At 44.4% G+C, this 11,419-nt stretch overlaps 1 pseudogene; it reads right to left on the bottom strand.

The window, feature by feature from the left end:
- Window positions 1-6,556: 6,556 nt before the first annotated feature.
- On the bottom strand, window positions 6,557-9,889 carry LOC128093710 (elongation factor 1-alpha-like; annotated as a pseudogene).
- Window positions 9,890-11,419: the final 1,530 nt, after the last annotated feature.

Genomic DNA, 11,419 nt, shown 5'->3' on the forward strand with positions numbered 1-11,419 from the left:
ATTGGCCTACCTCGAACCTGAATTCCGCGCTCCATTATTCGATACTCGCCGAACTTGTTGGCTTTGCTGGTGAACGCTTCCCGTACTAGCGGCTCGTACGGATATATGTCGGCTAGTGCGCTGGGACCGGCGCTTGGATTTCACGCGGTCATGTCTTCACATCTGCAGCACCCGGACCTCATCCGTCTTCAGCCAGCATGGTTTCGTTGAACCATCCGCTGCATCCGGGACATTCTTTGACCAAGTCGCAGGTAAGAAGCTTCTGCAGTGGATCTCCTGATCAGCACTAACGTCGAACTCCCTATTTACAGCAAATCACCAATCCCTCTAGCAAGAAGCAGGACCTCCTCATTCATGCACCAACCAGGTGACACGACAAAAGGCGGCCAGCGCCAGCAATGGTCAGCAGAAGAAGTCCCGCGTCAAACGTGAACCATCTCAGCACGATCCAATGCACAAGGGAAGTCCCCGAACGGGTCGGCTATGGTCACCTCAACGCATCATGGGCTCAACCTCAGCCCAATGCACACCATGGAGAGTAAGGACTTTGCTTCTTTTTATAGGTTGAAGGTTGCTGCAAGGCATACTCCCGGCTGGAGAATCTCAAAACACATCTGCGATCGCACACGTTCAGCAACGCGTCTGATCGGGCAAAAACCACGGCCGATCTGGTTCTGCGGGAAATGGTTGACCTCGGTGGTCCAACCACAGTGACAACTGGTGCCGGAGATCCTCAGAGTTGATTCCAGAACCACATCAACAACAAGGGTTCTCTAAAGAGCAATCCGCTGCCCAAAATCCCGGAGATCAACAGTCAGCTCCACTTTGAGCTTAACAGGCGAATAACCGATCACGAGATGGAACCGGGTTCGACTTCGTCTCCGTAGCCATCGTCCCTCGAAAAGAGTAAATGCCAGATAATGGATTTGGGAGGTTTGCGACCTCCATCGCCGTCGTGCAACACCAAGACGATGATGACGAACGCGTACCTGAACCCGGGCGAGCTACGACGGGATAGCAGTAACAGCACCACAAGGATCACCAGCACGGAGCCGGATCACATTTTGGTGCTTACTGGTCAGGACCAGTGCCATTACGTCGGGTGGATCTGCGGCTGCAGTGACCAAGAAAGTACCCACACCGCCGGTCAGCAAGTTGCACCCCCTGGATCATCTTCGTGACGGCAGTGCCAGTGACTGTCGGTGCAGCAGCATTCGCTAGACCAAACTGCTCCCTCGTCTCAGTTTCCTCCTTGAAGGAAGCAATCGACACATCGGTGAACATCACCTTGGCGGCCGGGACAGCTTCCAGCAGCGTCGCTTGATCCTTTTCCTGCTCCTTAAGATTACGGTAAATGAACAGGTCGGATCTGACTGGTGAAGGTGCTTACTGCTAGGCTGGTGGACGATTACGACGGCGGCAGGGTGAGTTTGAAAGCTGATCCAGTGACGTATTGAGCTTGTCTAACTCATGGTCTCTCAATTTCAGGTCGCCAACTTGCCCGTCTTGCGGGAAATGGTTGATCTCGGTGGTGCCAGATGACGGATTCGGGAGGTTACAGCATGCGCTCGGCGGACATTAGCAGGCGGAGTAGCCAAGCATCGCTACAAAGCTCGATCTCGACTATGCGCCCAAGCAGCTACTACAACTCGTCGTTCTACATTCCGAGCTCACCGGGAAGCTCGTGGCGGTTCGGTTCCATGTCTCACCACCAGCCAGCAAGTTCCACCCCAACCAGGACGCCGTGTTGGCCGAGGTCGAAGACGGTGAAATGGCCTAGAACAAGATGGGCCACGTGGCGTGAGGATTTGCAGCAGCATCTGCAAGACAAAACAGCTTCCTCCAGGACCGGCCAGAACAGCCTCCAGCAGCACCGATTGGTCTTTCAGATCACGGTAATAGAACAGGTCGTATCTGCAGCTGAATAATTAATAAATATATTGTATTTTATAAAACACATTTTTCAAGAATAAAAATTTCGTTGTTAATTTATTTTTAATTAAATTAAATTTAAATCGGATTCCAAAAGAAAAATCAAAAGCGCCCAAAGATAGGCAACCTGCAAAGCCTCTAAATCCGGTGAAATATTTCGCAATGCTCGAACTCGGCAGTTCATGAAAATCATGATATTTCAAGATCGACCCACTAAACCATAAAAATGGTTATATGGGTTGAACTCGAATTTTCATGATAATAACCATAAATATGGTTTTATTTGGTGAGCGTGCATGAAGGTGAAGACGTCAGGGACCTGGTCCGAAACGTGCTCCGCCTCCTCGACTGCGACAGCGAAATGTCGAACGTCGTGAATTGTTTCCGTCTCCCAGTTAAGGCGTCCAAATGGACCGACCGCTCCCTGACCCCTACAATTATGGTAATCTTCAGCAGCGCCGAATCGAGAGGAGTGGTACTGCGAAAGTACTTCGAGCGGCACCAGACGGCTAAGTTGTGCAACCTCCGAGGCGGGCCATCTCTTGACTATCGGTTCACCTTGAACGAAGTGATGTCCATCAACTCGTTCCGAATCCGCAACCTCGCACTTCGCCTGAAGCAGCGGAAGTTGGTGAAGTCCGTCTTCGTTCGCAACGACAAGGTCTCCGTTCTACTTCCGGGACAGAAGCAGTACACGCTGATCGACACTTTGGAGAAGCTGCTTGAACTCGAGGGAGGCGATCCGGATAGTGAAGACACGTCGATCTTCTTCGACGCCACATCTGCGGATCTTTCCGCATCCTCGCGCTGTTAGACGCACCATGTTGCTGACGTTTTCATAAATAGCATGCTCAGAAACTTCCAGAATCTACGGATCGGACATCTCAATGTTCGTGGACTTGAACGGCACATCGACGGAGTGAAGATCATCCTCGACAAGAAGCAGTACCACGTATTTGCCGTTACAGAAACCAAACTAAAATCTTCCTCGCCTTCCTGGACCGATACGCATCCCCGGATATGACTTCGTCAGACACTCGCTACCCTCTAGCAGGGGTCGCGGTGCCAAAACCTGCGGCGGGGTAGGACTCTACGTGCGGAAAGGATTGAAAGCCACCACGCTAATTAAGTCGACATTCGACCCCGCAACTCCTATCAACCAACGAGTTGAGTTTCTGGCCATCCAGATACGGATCAACGACTAGAATGTCTCCGTTGCTGCACTGTACAACCCGCTCGGATCGAACCCCAACTTTGCTCCCTGCTACGAAAAACTCCTTCTAGATCTCCTAGACGTTGGCTTCGACAGGCTGTACGTTGTGGGCGATTTCAATATCAACACCACGTCGCTTCAACCATCAGCTAATCTGGTCGCACTGCACCGAATCAACGCAACGTTCAACCTCACGATTCTACCAACTGGCCCTACTCGGATAACAGAAACCAGTGCAACCACCATCGATTTGATGATCACTGAATCCCCCGATCTGGTCGTCAAATCGCAAGCTAGTACTGGCAACACAATTTCGGATCACGAAATAGTCTACTTGCTTGCAAGCGTGAGAGTGCGAAACCCAGCTCCAGTGACTTCTCGTGTCAGGAATTTCAAGACGATCGACCCGCTACGACTGCAAGCGGACTTCCAGGCCCTGAAACACCAGCCCTTCTTTGCCGCTGATGACTCGACCACCAAGGCCGAACTGTTTGCTGATAGTCTCAAGAGTCTGATGGATCGCCATGCCCCGGAACGCACAATTGTTGTTCGTGACGCAAGGACGCCGTGGAACACAGCTGGCATCAAGCAGGCGGTTGCAGAGCGGAATCTCGCGTTTGCCCTGTACTCGCGCAATCCGAACCGAGAGCGAGGGGACAACCAGTGGCAGGACTTCGTCCGTAAGCGCGACCGGGCCAACACTTTGATCTTTGCAGCAAAAAAGAGATACGCAGAACAAAACTTCGACTCCAACCTGCCTGCTAAGAAGCTTTGGAGCAACTTGAGACGAGAAGGAATTCACAACAACGCAAAAAAGAACGAGCCTGCAAATGGGGTAGATGCAGACGAATTGAACACCTTCTTCACAACCGGGCATCGGCAGCTGAACGCGGTAGACACAAACGAGCGGCCTGTGGAACCAAGTCACAGAACTGCTCATGATCCAGGCTAACCGAACTTCGTTTTTCGTCACACGGATGTGAACGAGGTCTGCTCTAAGATCCTCGAAATTCAAACAAACGCAGCCGGCTGTGACGACATCCCTATCTCGTTCGTGAAACTACTGTATCCGTTCGTCCTTCCCCGGGCAGAAAGTTGCATCTTGGAAAAATCTACCCATGTTCTTAAAAACACGAACAAGTCAAGTTCACCCCAGGGTATGGCTAAGAGATAACCGAACATGGCCATGAACATAAATTGTTCGAAGCGTATCTGCGAAAAATCTTGTTGAATTTATTTGACCAACAATGCCACATCAAGTTGAGTTTATAGTAGCAAACAACTGAAATCTTCCAAAAATCATATCAAGTTCATCAAGTAGATTTTGATCCCAAAAATAATTTTATTGGTTTTAATGCACCCCGCCACAATTCAGACCCCCCTTCTTCCTCTTCACAAATATGAGTAATATTGCAGGAATATACGCACTTACATCAAAACAAGATTTTTCAAAGTTGAAAAATTATTTTACTTTAAAAACTCATTAAAAAATTGTGGAGAAAGCGTTGAATTGCCAAAATGTCACAATAATTTTCCAAATCACGAAAAATCCAAAGTCTCTATATTCCATTTTTTTTGATTAAAAAAAAAAGTTTATGAAAATATTCCTAAAATTGCATAAGTCCAAAAATCCACAGTAAAATTTCAAAAAGCCTGGTAATGTTTCTTATCAAAATAATTTTTCAAAATGTTGAAAAATTTTCAACTGGCTGAGAGCAAAAATTTCGCAAAGTCCTGAAAATCTAATAAATTCTACCAAAAATCTTGTCGTGATACGGATCCCGGAAATTTTCTAAGTGCCGGAACGATTTTTGTGGGGGTATATCAATAATTATTAAAAACCGACTTTCGAATTTAAAAATTTCAATGAAGACGTTTTGTTAGGGACATTATTTGAGGAACAAACTGATGTTTTTGTAAAAATCGTACAAAAATTTCCTGTAATTTCGTCGATTTTTCCGAAATTTTGGTTCAAAGCAAAAATAAACATCAAAATAATTTATCATGTTTCCAAACTCCCAAAAATTTTCTAAGTCCCAAAAAAATGCTTTTTCTGTAAAAGTAAAGAATTGAAAAATATCCTCCTATCTCAGATCACGGAACATCTGAACGCTGCTGACCCACCACTCCTAGCGCCGAACCAATCGGGTTATAGGAGAGGCTACAGTACCACGACGGCCTTGACCTCGGCCTTGACCAAAGTCGTCCACGACTTGTATAGCAACCTGGACGAGAATCGATGCACAGTCATGGTCCTTGTCGATTTTTCTCTGGCCTTCAACTGTGTCGACCACCGGCTGTTGAGGAACAAGCTGCGCGATGAGTTCCGCTTTTCTCGAGCTGCATGCGACCATCGCATCTTACCTTAGAGCAGTTCTCTACGGAATCGGTCATTTTTCTTTAATTTTATTTTTTGTATTTTTTAATCCGGCTGAAACTTTTTTGGTGCCTTTGGTATGCCCAAAGAAGCCATTTGGCATCATTAGTTTGTCCATATAATTCTCCATACAAATTTGGCAGCTGTCCATACAAAAATGATATGTGAAAATTCAAAAATCTGTATCTTTTGAAGGAAATTTTTGATCGATTTGGTGTCTTCGGCAAAGTTGTAGGTATGGATATGGACTACACTGAAAAAAAATGATACACGGTAAAAAAAATTTGGTGATTTTTAATTTAACTTTTTGTCACTAAAACTTGATTTGCAAAAAAACACTATTTTTATTTTTTTTTTATTTTTTGATATGTTTTAGAGCAGCGATTCTCAACCTTCTTCTAGGCTGGTACCCCCTGCCATGTAAATCAAGTAGGCCCGGTACCCCCGTTGAGAATCGCTGTTTTAGAGGACATAAAATGCCAACTTTTCAGAAATTTCCAGAATGGGCAAAAAATCTTTGACCGAGTTATGATTTTTTGAATCAACACAGATTTTTTCAAAAAATCGAAATATTGGTCGCAAAAATTTTTCAACTTCATTTTTCGATGTAAAATCGAATTTGCAATCAAAAAGTACTTTAGTGAATTTTTGATAAAGTGCACCGTTTTCAAGTTATAACCATTTTTAGGTAACTTTTTTGAAAATAGTTGCAGTAATTCATTTTTTAAAAATAGTGCCCATGTTTGCCCACCTTTGAAAAAAATATTTTTGAATAGCTGAGAAAATTCTCTATATTTTGCTTTTCCGGACTTTGTTGATACGACCCTTAGTTGCTGAGATATTGCCATGCAAAGGTTTAAAAACAGGAAAATTGATGTTTTCTAAGTCTCACCCAAACAACCCACCATTTTCTAATGTCGATATCTCAGCAACTATAGGTCCGATTTACAATGTTAAAATATGAAACATTCGTGAAATTTTCCGATCTTTTCGAAAAAAATATTTTCAAAAAATTTAAATCAAGACTAACATTTCAAATGGCCGTAATATTTAATGTTTGGCCCGTTTGAAATGTTAGTCTTGAATTTTTTTTCTTCAAAATATTTTTTTCGAAAAGATCGGAAAATTTTACGAATGTTTCATGTTTTAACATTGTAAATCGGACCTATAGTTGCTGAGATATCGACATTAGAAAATGGTGGGTTGTTTGGGTGAGACTTAGAAAACATCAATTTTCCTGTTTTTTAACCTTTGCATGGCAATATCTCAGCAACTAAGGGTCGTATCAACAAAGTCCGGAAAAGCAAAATATAGAGAATTTTCTCAGCTATTCAAAAATATTTTTTTCAATAGTGGGCAAACATGGGCACTATTTTTAAAAAATGAAAAACTGCGACTATTTTCAAAAAAGTTACCTAAAAATGGTTATAACTTGAAAACGGTGCACTTTATCAAAAATTCACTAAAGTACTTTTTGATTGCAAATTCGATTTTACATCGAAAAATGAAGTTGAAAAATTTTTGCGACCAATATTTCGATTTTTTGAAAAAATCTGTGTTGATTCAAAAAATCATAACTCGGTCAAAGATTTTTTGCCCATTCTGGAAATTTCTGAAAAGTTGGCATTTTATGTCCTCTAAAACATATCAAAAAATAAAAAAAAATAAAAATAGTGTTTTTTTTGCAAATCAAGTTTTAGTGACAAAAAGTTAAATTAAAAATCACCAAAAAAATTTTTACCGTGTATCATTTTTTTTCAGTGTAGTCCATATCCATACCTACAACTTTGCCGAAGACACCAAATCGATCAAAAAATTCCTTCAAAAAATACAGATTTTTGAATTTTCACATATCATTTTTGTATGGACAGCTGCCAAATTTGTATGGAAAATTATATGGACAAACTAATAATGCAAAATGGCTTCTTTGGGCATACCGAAGGCACCAAAAAAGTTTCAGCCGGATTAAAAAATACAAAAAAAATCGAATGACCGAAATCTCAGAGAATTGCTCCTTAGCGATCGCTCTCAAGTGGTTCGCCTCGGGAGCACCGTGTCAGCAGCGATGCAAGTCACCGACGGAATACCACAAGGCTCGTGTCTGAGCGCACTGCTGTTTAGCCTCTACGTAAACAGCTTACACACAATACTCGGACATGACCTACCCATCAACTACAGAATAAGGATATGCTGCTTCATGAAGCAAGCATACGAAGGACGACTACCCGGCTACATCGCGCAACACCTTCAACGTGGACAACTCGATCGCGCCTCGAATTTTATCGTTCCACGACACACGACTTCCAGTGGAAAAAGCCTGCTGGTGCACGGGACGTCCAGCTGGAACCAACTACCTCTGGCTATAAAGAGAGAAACACGTACTAATGCTTTTAAGCGTGCAATTGTTCGTCAAAATCAAAATTAGTTTTTTTTGTGTACATGATTTGTAACTATTCAATTTTACTTGTCCTAATTTAAATTTCCGGTTTGTACACCTCTTTGCCCTGATAAAAAGTCTGACTAACAGGATATCGTTGCCAAATAAAATTACTATTACAATAAAAAAATAAATAAAAAAGAGAGTTATATATTGTTGAAAAGAGAATTCTGGGAAAAAGAGAGAATTAAGGAAACTTTTCATTATATCAAGAAAAATACAGGTTGGAGTGGGGGTTGTAAATGAGACAAAATATATTATATAAGTTAGAGGAAGAATTTTTGGAGAGAAACCGAAAAGGACGGATATATTATGCAACATCAAAAACTAGAGTGGGGGTAAAAATATAAGATATTAAATAATTAAGTAAATAACTAGATTTAGTATAAAAAGCCAAGCTAAAATCAAGTTGACAGAGTGAAGTAGAGTGAAGTGAAGTCGGAAGTTGAAGTGCGGAGTGGAGTGAAGTCCAGGTCCAGTCGGAGTCGGAGACAAGTCAGTGAGTTATCAACTTTGACCTTTTCCTAGAGAACTTGATTTCAGTTTAGCTCATTAGGTTACAAATTGTAATCCTAAGCTAAGATAACTGAATAAAAAAATCAAATAGTATCTTTGAAAGGCACGAGGTTGAAAGTGTTTAATTGTGTTACATCCGAAATATCCAGTCGCAGTGCCTTGGACCGGCCGCACGCTTCAGTGGAGCAAATTTGAAAGTCATAAATTTCTATGAGCTGTAACTTATTTTATGCTAAGGGACAAGGGGTAGGACAGAGAGTAATATTGAGAAAGTTTGAATAATTTTGAGTAACATTGAGCCACTCAAAGTTTTTCAATCCTCCCAAACGACGTAACGAATTTTGACACTGACATTTGGCACCAGAGAGTGACGACTGATTTTGACAGACACAAAACTAAGCCCTATAACGTGGAGCGGAAAAAAAGAACCCGTTCCTGTTTTATTTCTGCCAGCTATTTACGGCATCGATCCTACCCAAGGCTGTATATCATGGATTCTACCCCTTGCAGGACCAGATCCATAGAAAAATCCGGCATCTCACGCAAGCCGGAATCGTAACGAAATATTGTGTTTTGGGTGTTTCGCGCCGAGCAGCTGCAGGACGTCAAATTCCTGAGCCACGGCGCCGAGAACGTGCTCAACCAGGCCCTGACCGATCATTCCTCGATTGCACACGACGTTAAGTCGGCGTTTCGTAACATCGGCTGTAAGGTGCACCTGGAAGAGGCGTGGACAGCACACTCGGTCATCCAGAACGAGGAGGACTCGGAGGACATCGGCGTCTTTCAAGACTGTTTACTCGACTTTTTTTTTCTGCGCATATAACGGACCAAAGGCATCGAAACCGCATAAAAAAAGCGAAAAAAAAACCAAACAAAAAGCAGAAATAAACACTTTTATTTATTGGTTTTGTTTGAATCTTTTGGCAAAAACTGATTTCTCGCAAGTACCGGCAGGACAAACCGGAAATCGACTAATGGAGGCTTGGGTGGGACCAGGAAGACGATAGTGTCATCACCAGACTTGATGGACTTTAGATGATCCGCGGTGTACTTGCCGGAACGACGAAAGATGTTCTCCTTGATCTTGCTGAACTCCCTAGCAATGTGAGCGGTGTGGCAATCCAGTACGGGGTGTCCGTTGGAGATCTGACCGGGGTGGTTCAGCACGATGACCTGGGTGGTGATTCTTTGAGTCATCGGCGACGTATCCACGAAGCAGTTCCTTGACGGGCACGTTCTTGACGTTGTCTCCGGGCACAGCCTCCGGCAGAGCTTCTTTGTGCATTTCGACGGACTTGACTTCAGTGGTCAGGTTGATCAGGGCGAAACTGGGCTTGGTCACACCGGTTTCCGTTCCCGTACCGCCGATTTTGTTGACGTCCTTTAGGGGCAGAAGCAGCTTACAGTCCCGAGTTACGGTTCAGCGCCCTCTGAAGTGAAACTACTTAAAGGTTTCTCAGGGTCATACTAACCGAAGTTAGAGAAATATAGAGAATTAAGTGGTACTAAATGGGATTTATATTTAAACATTTTACAGAGTAGAGAGGAGGGGGGGGGGGAAATCTCACCCAACTTTACATGCTCGACCTCCTCGTCAGCCGCAAAGGCGTCAAGCGGGCCCGCTTGGCCTCCAACCCGACCGGGTGAGGACTTTGGTACACGTGGTGGCGATCCTGGGCGACGTTCAGTCACGTCCCAGCCCACGTGTTGAGACAGCTGCCGGTGGCGTCCACTTACTCGGGGTGTTGGCTGGCCCCTACAGACTCACCACGTTGATCCGGAACGGTGCAGCCCTACGGACTGTCCACAGTCCTTTGATCCGGTCAGCTGCGTCCACTGACTCGGAGAACGTGGCGTTGTTCTCCTACGGACTCGTTGGTGGAGGGCAAGTTTACGCCCTTAATGACGACGGACCCTCGGCCCGACCGGATGTCCTCCAGCCGACGGGGGAAACGTGTGAGGGCAATACCGAGGGTAACAATGGGATTTCCCACGATGACGGAACCGGAAGCCTAGCGGCGGCACACACACCGAACGATCCTCCAGGAAACGTGCACAATTCACGGACGTTCGTCGTTTTGGTGCACTCTGCTGGGTGGAGTAACGAGTCGGCTGCGGAACTTGGCTGTTGGGGACCCGATGCTGGATGGCGTCGATAGCTGGGCCCTGCGATGATCACGTCCTCGGCCCACGTGGTTCGAAAGCAGAATTCGGGGCTTCAAACCGTTTGGGGACTCCGAACTCCGACCGCAAACCTGGAGTCACTTTTGATCGCGTACGGGGTGATACGTACACCCGGGAGATTCCGAAACACTTGCCGCGCTATGTACGTTTAAAAGATTACCTAGCCGAGGTTAAAATAAAACTCAGGTTAGTCAAAAGTCGAGAAGCGTGTGACGATTGATTACCAAAAGAGAGCGCTCAATTCGCACGACGGCGCTTATATACTCCGCGGCCTCCTCCTCGTCGGCGTGGCCGTCGTCACGTGCTTTTTCCACCCAAAGCGACGTCTGTCACGGTGACGTTTTGGTCGAGCGGGCATAATTGGAGGAGTAAGGTTGGGGGGTATTTCTAGCTGGCATTTGGGTTAGGATAGGGTGGATCAACTTATCGTTTATTAATATTTATAGCCAGACATAGGTTTTTTTTTAAATTTAATATTATCTCATGAAGGGCTCCATACCAGCTAATGGAAAGGAATGGGAAAGGGATTTAATGTTTCAGTTGTTCAAATTTACCGTGTTTTTTCGTTTAAACCAGTTGGAACATTGAGAAAGGTTACATTTCTCCCCTAGACCGACTAAAAATCACTTGATTTTTTCCAGTCTGGACGAGTTGTGCGAACAATTGTATTGATCATTATGTATCGATTTTACAATCAAACTTCAAAAGAACAGGGTTCATCAGATAAAAGATGTCGATCCCCACAACCATTTAGAAA

Source organism: Culex pipiens, unplaced genomic scaffold (genome assembly GCF_016801865.2).
Source record: "Culex pipiens pallens isolate TS unplaced genomic scaffold, TS_CPP_V2 Cpp_Un0004, whole genome shotgun sequence".
NCBI classification, from domain to species: domain Eukaryota; kingdom Metazoa; phylum Arthropoda; class Insecta; order Diptera; family Culicidae; genus Culex; species Culex pipiens.